Consider the following 17,608-nt stretch of genomic DNA (forward strand, 5'->3'; position numbering starts at 1 on the left):
TCTATGTTGAAAAACAAAACATAAACATTCTATGCTGAAAAGGAGCCACATTTTTAAAAAATCAACAATATTCAAAATTCAATATCTTTTAGTTGTAGAAAATTAACATATAGAAGCATTCAACAAGAAAAATATTTCAAACAGTTATAATAATTCTGCCAGGTGCACATAACCATGTGTGGGTCATTTTTCCATATCTTTTCTTTGCATATCCATGTAAACATATAATGTAATTTTCTTATACATTATTATTCATATACTTCAGATATATATCTGTGTATATCTACCCACAAAAACTTATTTTTAAAAAGATTACTGCATGAGTATTGTTGATAACAGTAAATACTTGTTGAATTAATGAATAAATGAATAATAGGCTGATTGTGTAGATGCCAGATTGTTACCTACTATTTTTATATAAAACAAAGTATCTTTAGCATCTTGTCAAGTTAATAATTTCACTCACAGCATTGCAGCAAGGATTTAACAGAATGTATAAGCCCATTTTGAAAAGAATATCACAGTTAAATTAAAACAGATTAGAGCTGAAGTCACTGGGAAATTTAGAGCATTAACTACATTTTTATAAAATAAAATTAATTAATATAATTGAAATCAGTACTGTGTACAAGAAGTCAGATAATCAAATAAACTTATGGAGAAAGCAAGGAATTAATAGCATCAGAGATGTTAACAAACTGCATAACTAGCTAATTTAAAATATATTTTTTTCAAGAGCTGAATCTGTGAAAAACAAAACAAAGGAACAAACCAAAAACCAAATTGAAGAATTGGAGAGCACAACCATTTTATATTCTGTATTCTAATAAAAATATAATGTAAATATACATTACTAACGTGAATACAGCCAAAATGCAGATGGGATTGCAATATTGTGAGATCTAACCATATGGAAATCTATGCTAATTGATTTGATAAATTGGTGAAGCATATCATTTATAAGGGTTTATGTCATTTAAATTTATTTATGAGGACTAAAAAAATCTGAATAGATGAATGGACTTTGAAAATTTGAGAAATTCATCATAGATCTCTTTTCTTTAAAAAAACCAAATGCAGACACTTTCATGGGCACCATTCTTCAACTCTTCAAAGAATAAATGATTTCCCTGTTAGCTGAACTCCAACAGAGAATCGGAAAATAAGCATCATTATTTTATGAAACTAACCTTACCCTCATTCAGAAATCTAACAAAGACAACCCAAAGAAGAAAACAACCTGCCAGTATAATATATGGATGTAAACACATACGCTACAGAAAAAACATATTGCTTGGGCTCAAGCACTAAATTAAAAAAATATGTAGTGACCAATTACATTTTACTACATAAACTTCAAGGGGATTCTTCATTATAAAAATGTCCAACAGAATATGCCTTATAATCATAATTATTTTACATTATTCTACCAATAACAATGGTTCTAAGACTTTGAGATATTCTAGATTTAACTGGAAGTATTTTTATACCATTATCACAAAATCATGAAATCCCAAATGAAGAAGAAAGGGTTTTTGGTTGAATTTGCTGGGTTCAAACATTTTAAGTTTGGGTAAACCCTGCATATTCTAAGTTAATTTTAAATGTTTTTTGTTTTTATCAAGTGTTTTGATTTTATAATGATAGAGAAAGATTATTAATGGTATTTCATTGAGAGAGGAAAATTTTTGTTTTCTTGGTACCGGGGATAGAACTCAGGTCCTTGTGCTTATGAGGCAGTCTCCAGAACCACTGAGCTAAATCCCCAGCTTAAGAGAGAAAATTTTTTTTGCTCACTTTGATAAAGATTGGTTGAGAACAACATTTAAGACAAGTTTTGGTTTAGGTACTTGTAATGGTGTTAAGGCTTTTCTAGACTAACTCTCCTTTCCAAAGACAACAATGCTAAACTCTAGACAAACTATGCTTTAAAAAAAACAATTATTTGAAGACTTGAAGGAGTAACAAAAAGTGGACAGAAGCTGGAGGGGGCTGAGCCCTTGAGATAAGCAACACCCTCTCTCCGGAGGAGACCATTTTCAGCTGGTCTTTCCCGAGGGTACTTCTAGGTTCATGTGGCATCTTAAACAGAATTGTTCACTTCAGAGGTCAAACGATGAAGTCAAAGGCTGCCAGACTGGTTAGAAATAAGGAGCAGACTCCTAGGAAAAGAAGAACCTCAGGGATGTCCAAAAATCACCACATTGACACTTCTTGAAATTTTGTCACACACTAAACTGTACAAGTGTGGCAGAAACTCTCAGGAGCCCCGAAGCAGTAACAATTGGAGGCTGGGAAAGTCGAGCAGAGATTTGCATCTACTGTATACTACAGTTTGGCATTTGTGGCCTGTCAAATTTGAGAAGCTCATTAAAGTACTGAGGCTTCCCATAGACCTAACCTATCAGAGTGAAACATCAAGACTCCTCAAATTCAAGATGATTAGACAGTAGTTTGTCTGCCAGAGAAATAACCAGATACAGAACCCCAAATCCCTATAATACTTCATCCACAATTTCTATACAAGTATAGAGTTTATAGATATGGTAAGGCATAAGAAATCATGGGTCATAATGAATAAATGTGAATCCAACATGAATTGACCTAAGATGACACAGATGTTGGAATCAACTGGAAAGATTTTGAAGCAGCTGCTGTAAATGTGCTGAAGGGTTTTGAGAGATGTAATCAAATCTACATGTCAATGTTGGGAGACCATATGGTATATTTCAATTCATACACATGGTAAACCTTTCTGTTTACTTAGGTATGAACTCATGGCTTTTCAGTAGAGACATAAAGATGCATACATTTTATATAATGTAAACAATGTACATGAGGCTGGATATATATGATCCCTAACACTGTTCTCTGAAAGGGCATAGAAACCATAAAACACAGAAATAGTGGTCATGCCTAGCACTGAACCTGAATTTCTAAATATTATTCTCTACCGTAGTTATGAGAGCAAGTTGGAGAATAGCCTGATTCCAGAGATAAGCACAAAAATTGCTTCTTAAACCTGGAATGTTGTGATAAATAGTAAGGAGATACTCGAAGGATAATGGGAACATGTCCCAAGGATATAGACACTAGCTTGAAGGACTTTCTAAGTTCAGAAACTTGAGCATCAAAACAAACAAGTACAATAACTCATTCAATTAAATAAAAATTCCAAAAATATGTTCCAACAGACAGATGAATGGAGAAGAAATCTCTCTGTGGTGAAAATAGGGAAGAGAAATGTTGTCTCTGCAGAGGGTGGCTGGGAAGAGGAACAGCAGATGCTGCTGTGTGATGTAATCATCTCTGTCTTGGACAGAGACTGAAAATGGACTGATATGCATAGGAAGAATAAGGACACCAGAAGATCATCAAGAATGTATAATGTGATGAGTGAAAATATGACCACAGGCAAGATATTTTCAAAGAATAAATTAGCAATTTCATGAGGAGAAAATCTGGAAGGTCCCAGTTATTGTCATCAATCCTGGGACAAGCTGTATTTTAGGCTCACTGACTTCTTGTCCCAGAAGATACAACATAACTTCTGTGATATTCCTATGAGTACCAAATAATATGATCCTAGTCATGATAAAACATTAGACAAACCCAAGGCTCTAGCTAAGTTGGACTCTTAAATCAAGTTAAATATATACCTACCCTAAGTCTGAGGGATTCTCCTCTCTTTAGATATTTACCTAAGGGAGATGGAAACACATTCACAGAAAGACTTGTATAGAAATACTCACTGTAGCTGTTTATAAAAATAAAAAATAGAAAAAGCCCAAATGTTCACTAACAGAAGAATGAGTAATCACAGTTTTTTTTTTCGTACACTGGAACAATATTTGGCAAGAAAAAAGAATAAACTACTGATATGTGAGACAATGTGGTCAAACCCCAAACCCCTATGCTTTGAAAAACCAAGCCAAACCAAAGACCATATGTCTTAGTTACTTTTTTGTTGCTAACACAAAATACCCAACACCCACAAATTAAAAGAAGAATTCAGAGTTTGTAGAGATTTCAGTCCATAGTTGGCTGGCTCCAAGGGACAAGCAGTAAGGCAGAGGAGCATTCAAGGAGAAATGGTCTATGTCAGGGCAGGCAGGAGGCAGCACAACTTCCTCCTTCTTTTCCCTTATCATTCCACCCAGGCTATAAGCCTATTGGTTGGTGCTGCTCTTACTCAGGTGGGTCTTCCCTCTTCGCTAAGTCCATCATCAATACCTAGAACTGTGCTAAACCAATCAGTGAACTAATTCAGTATCACACCCAGTATCCAGTCAATGTCAAATTCTCTACCTGTGAGCACATGAGGCTTTGGAGACACATCTAGTTATACACCATAACACCATATACTATATGATTCCATTTAATGACAACAGGATCTTAGTGTCATTACATCATCTTAAGATGTGACCAGTTAAATCTATCTCTGGAGTGGCTGACTTATGTCAGGATTTTAGACATTTTAATTCCTAAGTCTCAGCGCATGAACAGGAGAGAAAAAGACATATTAAAAAAGGCTTTATTTGACCCACTTCCTGTAAAGCAAACCAAAAATTCATTGAAAGGCTATGAAGAGACAATAAGACCAGTTACAAAATGAAGCATTAATATCAAAAAGTAGTACCTTTCCTATGCAATAGAACTTGTCAACGTATGAGGGAGAAATAAGTTAATAACACCAAAAATAAAACATCTAGCAGTGCAGTTAAAGGAAACATAGAATGCATTTGGAAACATTATTAAACTGTGCTGTTGGCATAAAAGGAAAAAGAAGCACACATTTCTGAATGACAAGACTCACTGTCACCAAGTTACCAGTTCTCCCTAAATGAACATGGGAAGCACCTCTCTAGTCAGGACTTCAACACCTCCAACACGATTTCTCTTTGACCTCCCTACTCTTGTCACCCACAGCCACGAAGGCACAATAAAGGGTACACAGGCCAACCCAAAAACTCAGAAACCTCAAAACAACCCTAGCTAGATATGTGGATTAGGGATATGGTAATTTTGCTCTTTCAAAAAGCAGAAAGTGGAATCCGGATAAGGCTGTTTTGGTACATGCTACTTGAGCAACTGGACACATAAAAACAATAAACTCTACCTTCTACCTGGCTAAAAAAAATAGATTTCAGGTGGCTATAAGTTACAGATAAAACTGCAAAAGCATCATCAAAAAGATAGAGAGTATTTATATAGTTTTGGAACAGCATGACCTATAATATCAAAGACAGAAATGGAGTTCCTCTGACATACTCACACCAACGATACATTTGAATAGATAAAAATTATATTCTTGTAAGTCCAAATATAATTAAGTGCAAAAAATAAACAGAAAAGCTTGCAATATATAATTGCCAATCATATGTTAATTTTAATATGCAAACAGATTTTCCAAATCAGTGAAATGCATATTCAGAAGTTGGTGTCCCATCCCGTGGGCACCCTGTGCAGTGGAATTTATTCTGTGTACATAGCCACATCTTTGGCTTCCACCCAGTAGACGCCAAGGGCATCCCCCATATTATCACAAGCAAAATGTCTCTAGACATTGCCAGATATTCCCTGGTAGCTAAAATCTCTCTTGGTCAACAGTCACTGGTCTGTAAGGAAACTTTCTGTGAGGTGGGATCATTAGAGCAATGTGGGAATGGTAGATTTTTTTTTACAAAGAGTACTTCAGTCTGCCTTCCAAGTTTATCCAAGTATCAGTTCTACGGGTGTTAAAGTGGTTACAGCAATTGTAACATCTAAGATTTTGTCACTCCTTGCCTCCTGTTATTCAGCCAGGAAGTGGGTTCTCTGCAAATATCTTCCCAAGATGAAGGAAGGGTTTAGGACTGGGTCACAGGTGTACCCAGTGGCCCACAACTGGGGGTCTGCTCCCTCTGTGTTTGTGGTCCTTCCCTGCATCCTAGTAGGTGTTATGGGACACTAGGTGCTTTCCAACACCCAGTGGGTCCAGTCAGACTCTGTAGCCATGAATCAGTGAGGCCATGTATTCCCAGAGCTCCTTAGAAGTTTGTACTGACATGGAATGGAGCCTTTCTCCAACATGATGGCAGGCTGCTGTTAGGGGTCCCCCTTCTGTGCTGTTTGGACTCTTCTCCCACCTTCGCTCACAGCCTCATGTCCTCCAGAGTACCAGGAGCCTAGACCAAAAGAAGGACGGGTTTGTGACAAACTCCTGTTTACCCCCTGTTGTCCCTCCCCTGTGACTTCTCGATGGCTTGGGCAGCTGACTGCTTCGCCCCTTGGAATGGCTTTTGCATACAGCAATTCCTCAGGGACACCTGACCCTGAGCACACCGCCTCTAAATTCAAGCCAGGACCCTATAAACACTCCTAGGAAAAAATGGCTGAGAGGATATACATGGAAAAGTTGGCAAGAGTGCTCTGTGGAGAGATGGCTCACTCCGAGCTGGGTTGGAGAAGGACCAGAGAGGGCTGAAACATCTTGCTGGACTGCAGCAAAAAGATCCTTTCAGAGGAGGTGGTGACCATGGGCTCCCACTGACCACACATGGCATGATAACAATAGTACTTTATAACCCATGAAGATAAAGTAATAAAGAGTCCAAGACAATAAAAGTAAGCAGATGAATAGTTAAAGCTAGAATATTACAGAACAGAAAGCTCTTTATAGTAGCATATCTATAAATAAATACAGAGATGGTAGTTAAATGTTTAAAGGATTATCTCGCTTATGATATTTTTTTCTTTTGCATAGCCGTCGTCAAATTATTTTTAGAAAGAATAATTGCTTGTATAATTACAAACTACCTGTGCTAAATCTGTGACAAAATGCTTTGATTCTACTCCTTTTGGGTAACATCTGTCTCCTCCTTCATGCTAGTCAATTCTTGCTGGACCCTGTTTTGTAGTGTTTTTTGTTTGCTTTTGTTTTTGCCTTGTTTCCTTATTTGAGAGGGGAGTCTGGTCTTCCCGATAGGGCTGCTATATCCCATCTTTGTGTTAAGCTGTGATGGATGGTGTGGGGTTGCATCTGACCACAAAGCCACTATTTTCTAATTCACACATGGCCCTGTCTTAGCTTGATGTGTCCTGCAAAATAGCATGGGTGATGCCCTTAGAATTTTATTAGTTATGTCAGATTTTCCTCTTGGCCTTAAGGTCAAAGCCTACAGGTGTGAACAGCATTGCCAGCTCAGGCACACACCCCTGAAGGGTGTGAAGTTGGGTGGGCAGTGTCATCTTTTCAAGTTTCCTCCTCTAGGGTTGGTGAACCTCCTGAGTTGAAGTCGCTTCCTCATCCGGCTCTTAGTCCCCTTCCAAACAAATGCCATCACTGTGTGCAGCTTCCTGCCCCCTGGGAGCAAAGGGCTGTCCAGTCACTTGAGGAAACCACTCTACCATCATCGCAAAGCTGGGCCATTTCCAGACTTTCTGGTTCCTGAAAGTCTTTGTTCTTTGAGAAGCCAGCAGTAACACAGCTGGTCCTTCTGAAAATAGAGTTGCCTAGTGAAATGTCCCTCTGCTCCACAACATGATCCGGAGTAGAGGTGTGAATGACCCTGGTCCACTATAGAGAGCAGCAATTCCTCCAGGCTGGCAGTCACCATGGGCCCCTTGCACAGTCTCCATGTTTTCTCTTTTGGGGGTTCCCAACATTATCTCTTTTAGGGAGGCAAAGTAGGAAGGAGGATGGTTACAGAGAAGGGTGTTTGAAGAATGATCTTCCTCTTGGCCATGTGCTTCCAGAAGGAAGCTGATGCCTGAGCACTGGGACAGGAAGTGCCCGGGTTCATCACAAGCATATATCACCCACCAATGGGGAGACAACAGCTGCTTGTGCTGGACAACATGACTGCAAAAAACAAATCAACAGTGGAGCAGGATTCCTCTTTTCCAAAAGCCCCACCAGCATTTGTTATTGGTTGATTTCATGATAGCAGTCATTCTTTCTAGGGTGAGGTGGAATCTCAGTATTGTTTTCATTTGCAATTCTCAAATAACCAGTGATGTTGAATGTTTTTTCATATGTTTATTTGCTATTTCTACTTCTTTGTCTGAGAAATGTCTGTTCACTTCAATTGCCCATTTTTGGATTGGGTCTTTAAATTTGGGAGATCTGATTTTTTAAGTTCTTTATATATTCTATATATTAGACCATTGTCTTAGGAACAGCTGGTAAAAAATTTTTCCCACATTGTGGGTTGTCTCTTCACACTATTACTGGTTTTACTTACTGTGCAGAAGCTTTTTAATAAGCAGAGATCCCACTTGTTGATTGCTTGTGCTAGTTCACAGCAACAGAGGTTTTGTTCATAAAATCTTTTCCTACACAAATATCTTCAAGAGCTCTACCTAACCTCTTTTCCAGCTGGTTTAGTGTTTCTTTTTTAATATTTAGATCTTTAATCCATTTTGATTTTAGTTTAGTGTGTAGTGAGAGATATAGGTCTAGTTTTAACCTTTGGCAAGTTGAAACCCAGTTTTTGGTGCAACCACTGTGGAAATCAGTATGGAGATACCTCAAAGAACTAAGATTGAAGGTCCCATTTGACCCAGCTATCCTCCTGCTGGATATTTTCCCCAAAGAATTGAAAGAATCATACCACAGTGATATATATATATGCACTCATGTTCATAGCAGCACGATTCATGATAGCTAAAACTTGGAAGCAGCCCAATTGCCCATCAGCAGGAGATTGGATAAAAAAAATGTTAAAAAAAAAAAGAAGTACTACTTAGCCATAAAGAATGAGAAACTAGAGACATTTATAGTTAGGTGGATGCACACTGAGGCTATACACTTAAGTGCAATAAATAGGAAGCATACTTGGAAATACTGAATAGCTTCTCTAGTGTGAAAAACTGAAAGTGTAAATAAGTACTAAAAGGTATAATAGATCATGTAAAATAGGAATAAAAGGGGCAAAGGGGAAGGGGAAATTGTGAGGGGAAGGGGAAAAGAGAGATGGGAATGGAATTAACATGAAAAACATAAAAAATGGAAACAAAGTCTTTGTAGATAGGGAGGAGTGGAGGGGTTGAAGGGAGGGCAGGGGAACTGGGAAAATATAAGAACTAAGATGGATTATGCAAAGGTTCAAATTTCCAATGATGAATGTCATTATATTGCAAACCTTAAACGTCCCAATAAAATTAATGAATTAAAAACATGAACAAACATATAACCTGAAAGTAAACAGAAAGCTGGAAGATGTCTAAACGATGAGGATACCAAGGAGAAGAAATTTCCTTGCTCCTGGTGTTAAGCAATGCACGATCCCTGTCACCCATCTCTGTCACTCAGTCTGCACAAAGCCATGGGTCGCTTTCTCTGGCACTGGGGATTGTCTTCTTTTCCAGACTCTGAGTTGCTTTGGGGCTGCTACAGTTGCAGTTCCTGGGCTAACTGAGGAGGAGCTGGTGGTGCTGGAGGAGGGAAAGCATGGATCAGGAAGGTGACAACATCCGGCTTGGTATAAACCAGCCCAGGAGACAAGAGAACAAGAATGTGCCAGATCTAAGGCTTGTGGGGAGTGGAATTGTGAAAGATGCTTCTAGAAAGGTAAGTAGAGCTACAAGATGAAGAACCTTGTAGAATTCTCCATGTGTATGACAGGGATTAAAGGGCTTTAAGGAGAAGAGCAAGGAAGACAGCTCACCCTGGTAACAAACAGAGGGCTGACCTTGCCTAACGCTGCAGAAGGAGCTGATAACAGAGCCAGCATGAGAACTCAGCTCACTGTTATTCCATATTGCTTGTCTTTTGTACTGTGTGTGTGTGTGTGTGTGTGTGTGTGTGTGTGTGTGTATGTGTTGCTAGAGAAGGGGTGAGATTGGCAAAGTTTGAAATATTATATTCACTGATATTTCAACAAAATTTGGCCAGCAGCGTACTGTGTTCAAGGTGCTGGGCTGAACAGACTTAGGAGGTGATGGGAAAGTGCAGAGGTGCCTCAGAGTCTGGGGCAGGTCCCTGGCCCTGGTGCATTGGCTGTGATTGTTCCTCAGTTACATGAGCGTCCAGAGAGATGACCTCATGTATTCCACAGGCATGACCGAAGGTTATGGCACAGATGTGCTGAAATAAACCATCTCACTGTGATCACAGAGTTGCAGGATCCTGTCATGACCCGAAGAAGCACTTGGTCCATTTTTTTCTCTTACATAAACCACAAATTAAGACTAAATTGGAAAGAAAAAGAAAAACTTATCTTCGTTTGCTCTCTGGTTTCAGTTTTTATAGATGGACTGTGAGGCTCACTGCAAGGCTCCCTCCACTCTGGAATTTGAGGAAGCAGAATTTCTCCCATTGACAGAATTCTGCTGAGAACTGAATTTTTCGCTATTTTAATTACTCTTTCCTAAATGTTATACAGTTCTGTTTTTTACAACCAGCTTCCCATGTGATACTGAAGTAGCTACATTCAAAGCAACATCTATGTCCAAAAACCTATAGATCTTACATTTTTTAACTGCGATTGTTTTTCCTGAACTTCACTGAGGGCAAAGGTTATGCTCTCTTTTATTTTTAATGAAATTGCCACAGTACCAAGAACACACTGTAGCATATAATAGGCACTTTATTTCCACTGCTCTATGCCTCTCTGGAATAGGACACACAAGGTGATGTTTATAGAAATTGGTGTCCTGAGACAGGTCAGGATGGGTAAGACCCAGCCAGGATATTTTCCATACTGAAATGGAATGGAAAGAAGTCTCAATTCTGTAAATACTGTAATAGTGTCCTGTCATTCAGGTCAGTGGGGGCTCCAAAATCATATTTAAATTATTTAGATAAACATGAAAAAATCCATTACAACTGAGATCAAATTTGTGTTGCTAACAGTTAAGAATGTAGTTGTGTCCTGGCCTGCTGGGATGAACTCAGACCAGCACGGCCACCTTGCTGGTGAGATCTGATTTACATAAGGGGCTTTTTTAACCCAAGGAAAATGTTCTTGACAATATTGAATATAGTTCACAGGGAGTCACAATTACAAAATCTTTTATTGTAATATCATTCATTGCAATGGCATACTTTTGGAATATTATAGTACTTTCCCAGCTCAGGCTTTGGGGAAAATATTTTATTACCTAGCAAAAGGAACCTGATTTTACAGCAAGGTGTTTCTACAGAACATTTTCATAAAGCTATTTTTAATAGGCATCTACAATCACTCATTTATGTAGTAATGAAGAGTATATAAAGACCATAAAAGTAGAAGTAAAGATTCTAAATAGTTCACTACCAAAATTAAGAAGATAACTTTATCACTCCATCTCAACAAAAATGAATATAAATATAGTAGATTTAAGCTTGTAAATGGAGTGAAAAAAATCCCAACATAGAAATAATAGTTTAATGTAAGTTTTATCTTCACATTCTCCATATATATTATATAAATCTATATATATATATTATATATTATATAAACCTATATATTATATAAACATTTATATTGTAGCCAAAATTAACTAAAGACATTGATTCAAAGGTGAATAAAAAAAAATTTGAGTAACTTCATGTTGTAATGAGTATAACAGAACAAATGAACATCGCTTCCTCTGTCTCCTCATCACAGGGGCATGATTAGTCCTGATACAAAGATGAAGAAAGTGGAGCTCGGAGAAGTTAAATTATTAGCAAAAGAAGCATAAATTAACTTAAAAATCTATGACTGGAAACATGTAATTCATCAAAAATTGAAGTACAAAATATCCTATATTCATCAATGAAAAAGGAACTGAGATATTTATTTAAAAATTATACTCTCCACTATCACCCTTTTTTCCCCTAACAAATTCATTCCTGATCTTGGTTTTGGAGTTATATATTTTCCTGTGTAAATCATCTTTCCACTGAAGGGACAGATCCCATCCCCCTATCCAGCAAAGCTTCCTATAGAGAACAACTATAAACTGCAGAAATTTTGTTTTAATACAACAGGGATTGGACTCAGAGCCTTTGCACTGAGCTACATTCCTAGTTCTTTTTTTTTTTTTTTTTTTTTTTTTTGAAATGGGGTCTTGTTAAATTCCTAAATCTCCCAGGCTGGGCTCAGTCTTGAAACCCTCCCGCCTAGCCTGAGATCCCCCCAGTGCTGGGATTACACACATGTACCACTGTGCTGGATTTAAGCACAACTTATTTGAGGGTACTGTAAAGATATCCAGAACATATAAAACCTGTAGGGAGTGGGTGGTTAGAGGAAGGGAGCAGTCCTGGGTGTGCTCCATCTTTTCATTACTGCTTGCCCTCAGACAGACTCCAGTTGGCACCGAGTAAGGCTGCTCCAACTTGGATGGAAGCTATTGTCTTGGAACAGCTACTCAGTCTTATTGGTGGAAAGGATTAGAGGGAGAGCACAGGCCAGAGATATCTTAAAAAGGAGAAAGCTGGAAAAGAGGAGTTATAATTTTCGTTATAAATATTTGAAATACAAATATACAGATGACTCCAATAATTTGTTGATAAAATTCAAAAAAGAGATTTTAAATGTCTTCCACCCAGAGGAGAAGCATTCGAACAAATTAAATGTCTGCTAAAACAAATGAATAACCAAAAGTCTTTGCAGGAATATAGTGTCAAAAATGTATTATTCACAATGTTGAGTGTATCACATAAAATTACTAGACAAAGAAGTAGCCCATACTGGAAAGAAAAAGCCATAAATATACAATGAAACAGGCTTAGCCAAATGATCAGAAAAAAATATTAAAGTAGATATGACAACTATAATCAAAGCTAAGGAGGAAATATTCTTATAATAAATAAACAGAAAATCTTAGCGGGTATTAGGAATAATTTAAAAATACAAAGACTATATTGTTCTGCTTTCAAAGATAAAACTTTGCAATCTTCCCAAAATCTGGCTTGAGAGTGAAATAATTAGAAGAAAACAAGGTATTTTTAAATAAAAATTTCAGTTTCTTAGTTTCTCCATCGTTAATGAATTTATGCTTTGTATAGGTTTCCAATAACAGACTTCAGTTAATTTTCTCTATTTCATCCTAGTGAGAGACCCTCAAAGTGGAAAATTTGTGTAGCTGTTAAGACTCTTTTCTAAAGCCTTGGAAAACTTTAGGTGATTCTTCATAAACCTCCTAATCTGGACAACAGGGCTTCTAAGAATCTTAGAGGAATGACTTAAGTTCCCTATGTCCATCCAAATGGTTATATTCGTTGTGCAATTCTCCCTCCCTTGTAGCTTAAAGCAGCAGGAACTTGTCCTGAGAATGTTTTGGAGTATGACTTTTGTCTAGTGTAACAAATCCTAGACAGTATTCATTAAGAATCTCACAGTTTTTAAAATAGAATTTTAACATCATAAGCATTGTTAATTTGGACTAAAAGGCCTTTGTATGGAACAAGAAGGATGACTCAGAAGTAGGAGCCAAAAGCCAACCAAGGAGAGAGTAAAATCCCAGGGAAATCTTTCCCAGGGGAGATGACCAGATGCTAGAATCTGAATCCAGCTGGTTTTCAGAAATGCTTGGTATCTATAATGCTGTTGCTTCTTTTATTTCTCTCTTTTTAGTAGATATGACCATTGTGTCATGGTTTTCCTGTCCTGCCTGTCATGCCAAGTTGGGTTTGAAATGCACAGAAAATGTAACCTGCCTCATTCAGAGACATTCAGACTGAGGATAACTCTCTGCAAGGAATGCCATCCTCACTTAGACAGATTTGGATGTCATAATCCTGGATTTCAAGTCTGAGCCTGGTATCTTTATAGAATGAGGCTTTGAGGTTTGGGGAGATTGGGAACAGAAATAATCATTAGAGTATGATGTAGCAAACTGATATTCTGAAGTGACACTCACTCCACAGTGTGTATACTCTCCTGTTGTCCCACAGAGATTCTGAGTGTGGCCCTGTGACTAGCTTGGAACCACAGGATATCGGCCCAGATCATGCAAGCATTTGAAACATGCTTGTATACTGGACACTTTTGATTGGAATAGCTGCCATGCTGTAAAGCCAGTCAGGCAGCAGAGTCACGTGTGTGAGAGGGTCACCAAGCCATCTCCAGCAAGGCCCCAGACCTCTTCTTGAGAAAGCAGTGTGAATGTTCCTTCTGCTCAGGTGTACTGGGGACTGGGATGATCCATCCCTCTATTCCTTATCTGACTGAAAAACTGTAAGTAAATAAATTATTATTTCTGTTTCAAGCCACTCACATTATACACTTATAAGTAACAGGAAGAAAAGTGCTAAATGAAATATTTGTGCTTTAATTTTAATAATAATGTTTAAAAAAACCCTAACCTCTCAAGGGTAAGATTGCATAGAGCGATCCAGTAGTAGATCGCTAAAAACCATAAATATATAATCAATAACTATTGAAATAACACATCATATGAGGGATTAAAATTAGAAAAAGTCACACAGTGATCTGAAACATTTTTGAGTAAATTATTTTGAATAAAAGTCTAACACTTTTTCCTTCTTAAATAGAGTAGTGGACGCCACAGGTGCTCTGGGCCCTACCTATATTTGTTTTCCCCAGGTGCCCTCTAGATTTGTTTTCCAACACAGTAACAACTCCCTGCAGTTGCTGTATTAACTACTAAAATCCCACCACTACAGTTTCTCCAGAAAATAGCACTCTGCAAAACAGAAATTGCCTTACCCAGGTATCTTGCAACTAGTAATGGGTGGATATAGGGTGCAGAGAGTAGGCATCCTGGCCTTTCCGGGGGCTAATTCTACAGTGTGGTTCCTGCCCAGGCTTGAGCTACACTCCAGTTGAGACCGCATCTTTCTTTATTCCCATTCTCTGGCCTCTCATGTTTTCTGGTAATAACTTTCCCAGGAGGCAGCATAAACCTAACCCCCAGCTTGAGCAATTTCCAGCTGCTGAGTGCTATAAGGGAAATAGTAATTATAAGGGTTGCTGAATTTGGCAACTACTGTTGAACACCACTATAGCTTTGAAGAAAGAAGAAGGCAAGCTATGTACAATCAATCACCAGCTCAAAGCCAGGCATAAATCCTCTGGGATTTCCTTTGGCATTTTTTAAGTGATCCCTTTTCCTATAGGTGGGATGGAGATGGAATCCTTGAAAGAGTAGGAAAACACGGAGAACAGTAGGTTCTCAGTCCAGAGAAGCCCACAGCACTGATGTCAGGACCCTGAGAGAAGCAGTGGGACCTCCAGATTTGGGATGGGCCTATTTGGACAGGTGCACATAACAATCCAGAAACCCAGAATATCTGGAACTTTGTTTGAATGAAGTGGTGTTTCAACTTTCCCTAGCTCTTGCTTGAAGATATGACATATCTTCAAATGATCCAGGTCTCCTATAGAGGATTCTTATTTTTGGATCTTTCTACTCCCTCTGCCTGCCTCCAGACCAGCAATTAGAATCATTTCCCAGAACTAAGCCTCCAAGCTAGGATCAGAAAATGGGAGCAAAAATAGAAAATCTTGGATATTTTATTGTACTACCTTAGTCTTTGATAAAGCAAAAATAATCCCTTTAAACTGCGCGGCCCTATGTTGTTGCTACTAGCCTTGTATGGCTATTTAAATTTACATTAATTCAAATAACAATAAAAATTCAGTTTAAAGACACCGAATCCCATTCCAAGTGTTTAGTGCCCATGTGTGGTGAGTGGTGACCACACTGGTCAGTGCAGTTCCAGAACATTCCATCATCTGAATGAGTCCCACTAAAGAGACCTGACTTACAGCAGTGAAAATAAATCACACTAAGTATATAAGCCACACAATATTACGTACTTTCAAAACTTAAAAACATATATCTTAAGAATTAATTTAACTTCAAAGCCCCTGTGAAAAATGTCAAAGCTTTAATTAAATAAAACAACACGAAGGTGACTAAAATGTCATTATTATGTTTCCAGGTATAAAAAGACCTATGGTCTGCATTTTACTTTGTACATTTAACATTATTCTAAGTAGCTTCAGACTAAGATTTTTTTCTATTTTTCATTATACTTTGAGCAAGTAAAATTATTCGGAAATGCAGAAGATATTAAGGTTGAAGAATGAAAGAAGATTTCCCTGCCTAGATATCAATCCACTCTATTCATTTCTAAAGGCTGCAGGAAAAAGTTCCACAAAGTTTGTGGCTTAAAATAAACATTCGCTCCTCACAGCTCTGGAGACTAGAAATTCAAGACAGCACAGCTGTGCTTTCCGGAAGAAATCAGGAGGACCATTTCTGGGCAATTCCAGTTTCTGGTGGCTGCAGGACGACCTTCCTGTCCTCTGATACCATCAGCCCGCTCTCCACCCCTGACTTCACACCACGGTCTCCTATGGGTCTCACCAATGTCTTTCTTCTTCCCTCTTTTTTCCCCCAGTACTGGGAATCAAATTCAGGATCTTATGCTTGCCAGGCAGGTGCATGCCACTGAACTACAACCTGAGCCTCTTTGCTTCCCTCTTGTACAAACACTTGTCATTCAATTGATAACCTGCTCAGATCATTTAGGATAAACTCTTTTTGTCAGAATCCTTAACTGAATCACACTATGTGCTACATACACTAACAGTTACTCTTTAACCAATAAAGTCATTTAAGAATCAGGACATGGCCATATCTTTTGGGGGGCTATCATTCAGCTTTCTAAGTGCATAGAATAAAATATTAACATGTAAATAGCAATGGCAAGGGAATTTAGGCACTGTAGGATATGAAAACAGAGATGAGGTATGAGGGATATCATATAATTTTCAATCTCACAAGCATTCACATTTTTTTCGATGTTGAATGTTTCCTTTGTTTTTGCAATCAAAATCAAAGTTACTTCTTTACTTATATACTAGAGATTGAACCCAGGGCCTTCACACTAACTACATTTCCAATCATTTTTCATAAATATTTTTGACTTACTAAGTCACTAAGTTGCCAAGATTGTGGTCAAAATTGTGACTCTCCTGACTCAGCTTCCCACAGTAGTAGAGTTACGAGCTTTCACCACCACACCCAGCTATAACTTTTGTTTTTAATTAAATATCCAAAACTGGCCATAACTGAGAAAAGTCACTTTTATATTTCAGATAGAAGCACACATAGAAACATTAATCACACCATCCTCGGAGGAATTTCTGGACACATTAACCAAAGACTTGAAAGGCACTGATGCTGATCCAGCCCATTTACCCTAAGAGAATAACCAGAGATATTTATCAATGAAAATAATCATAACTCAATTATTTTTAGACATAAAGTAGGAAAATTCTGAATGCCTAACAATGAGGAATTGTTTGTCTGAACAATGGGATATCCATATAATGATGTAGTATGGAACATTTAGTAACGCAAGAGAAGCTTGTATTTCTAAGTGTGAAAAAAGAGAAGGGTTCAGTACTGAGTACAGATGATCTGATTGGAGCAGGTTATAAATATATGTGGCTTTGTGTCATGTGGCCGTGGATGTGTGCACAGAAGGGGACACACACATACTTGATACACACATGAAACCCAAAATTAGAATGAGACATATTCAAATGTTAACTATACAGTATTTTACTCTTGGGACTTATATGTTTATCAATTCGTTATATTTTTAAAACAATTTGTTTGTATCATGACACAATTTTATACAATATGAGTTAGAATTAATACTCAGTAAACTTTCTTC

The sequence above is a fragment of the Fukomys damarensis genome, unplaced genomic scaffold, assembly GCF_012274545.1.
Source record: "Fukomys damarensis isolate Sample0158 unplaced genomic scaffold, DMR_v1.0_HiC HiC_scaffold_7, whole genome shotgun sequence".
Taxonomy (NCBI): domain Eukaryota; kingdom Metazoa; phylum Chordata; class Mammalia; order Rodentia; family Bathyergidae; genus Fukomys; species Fukomys damarensis.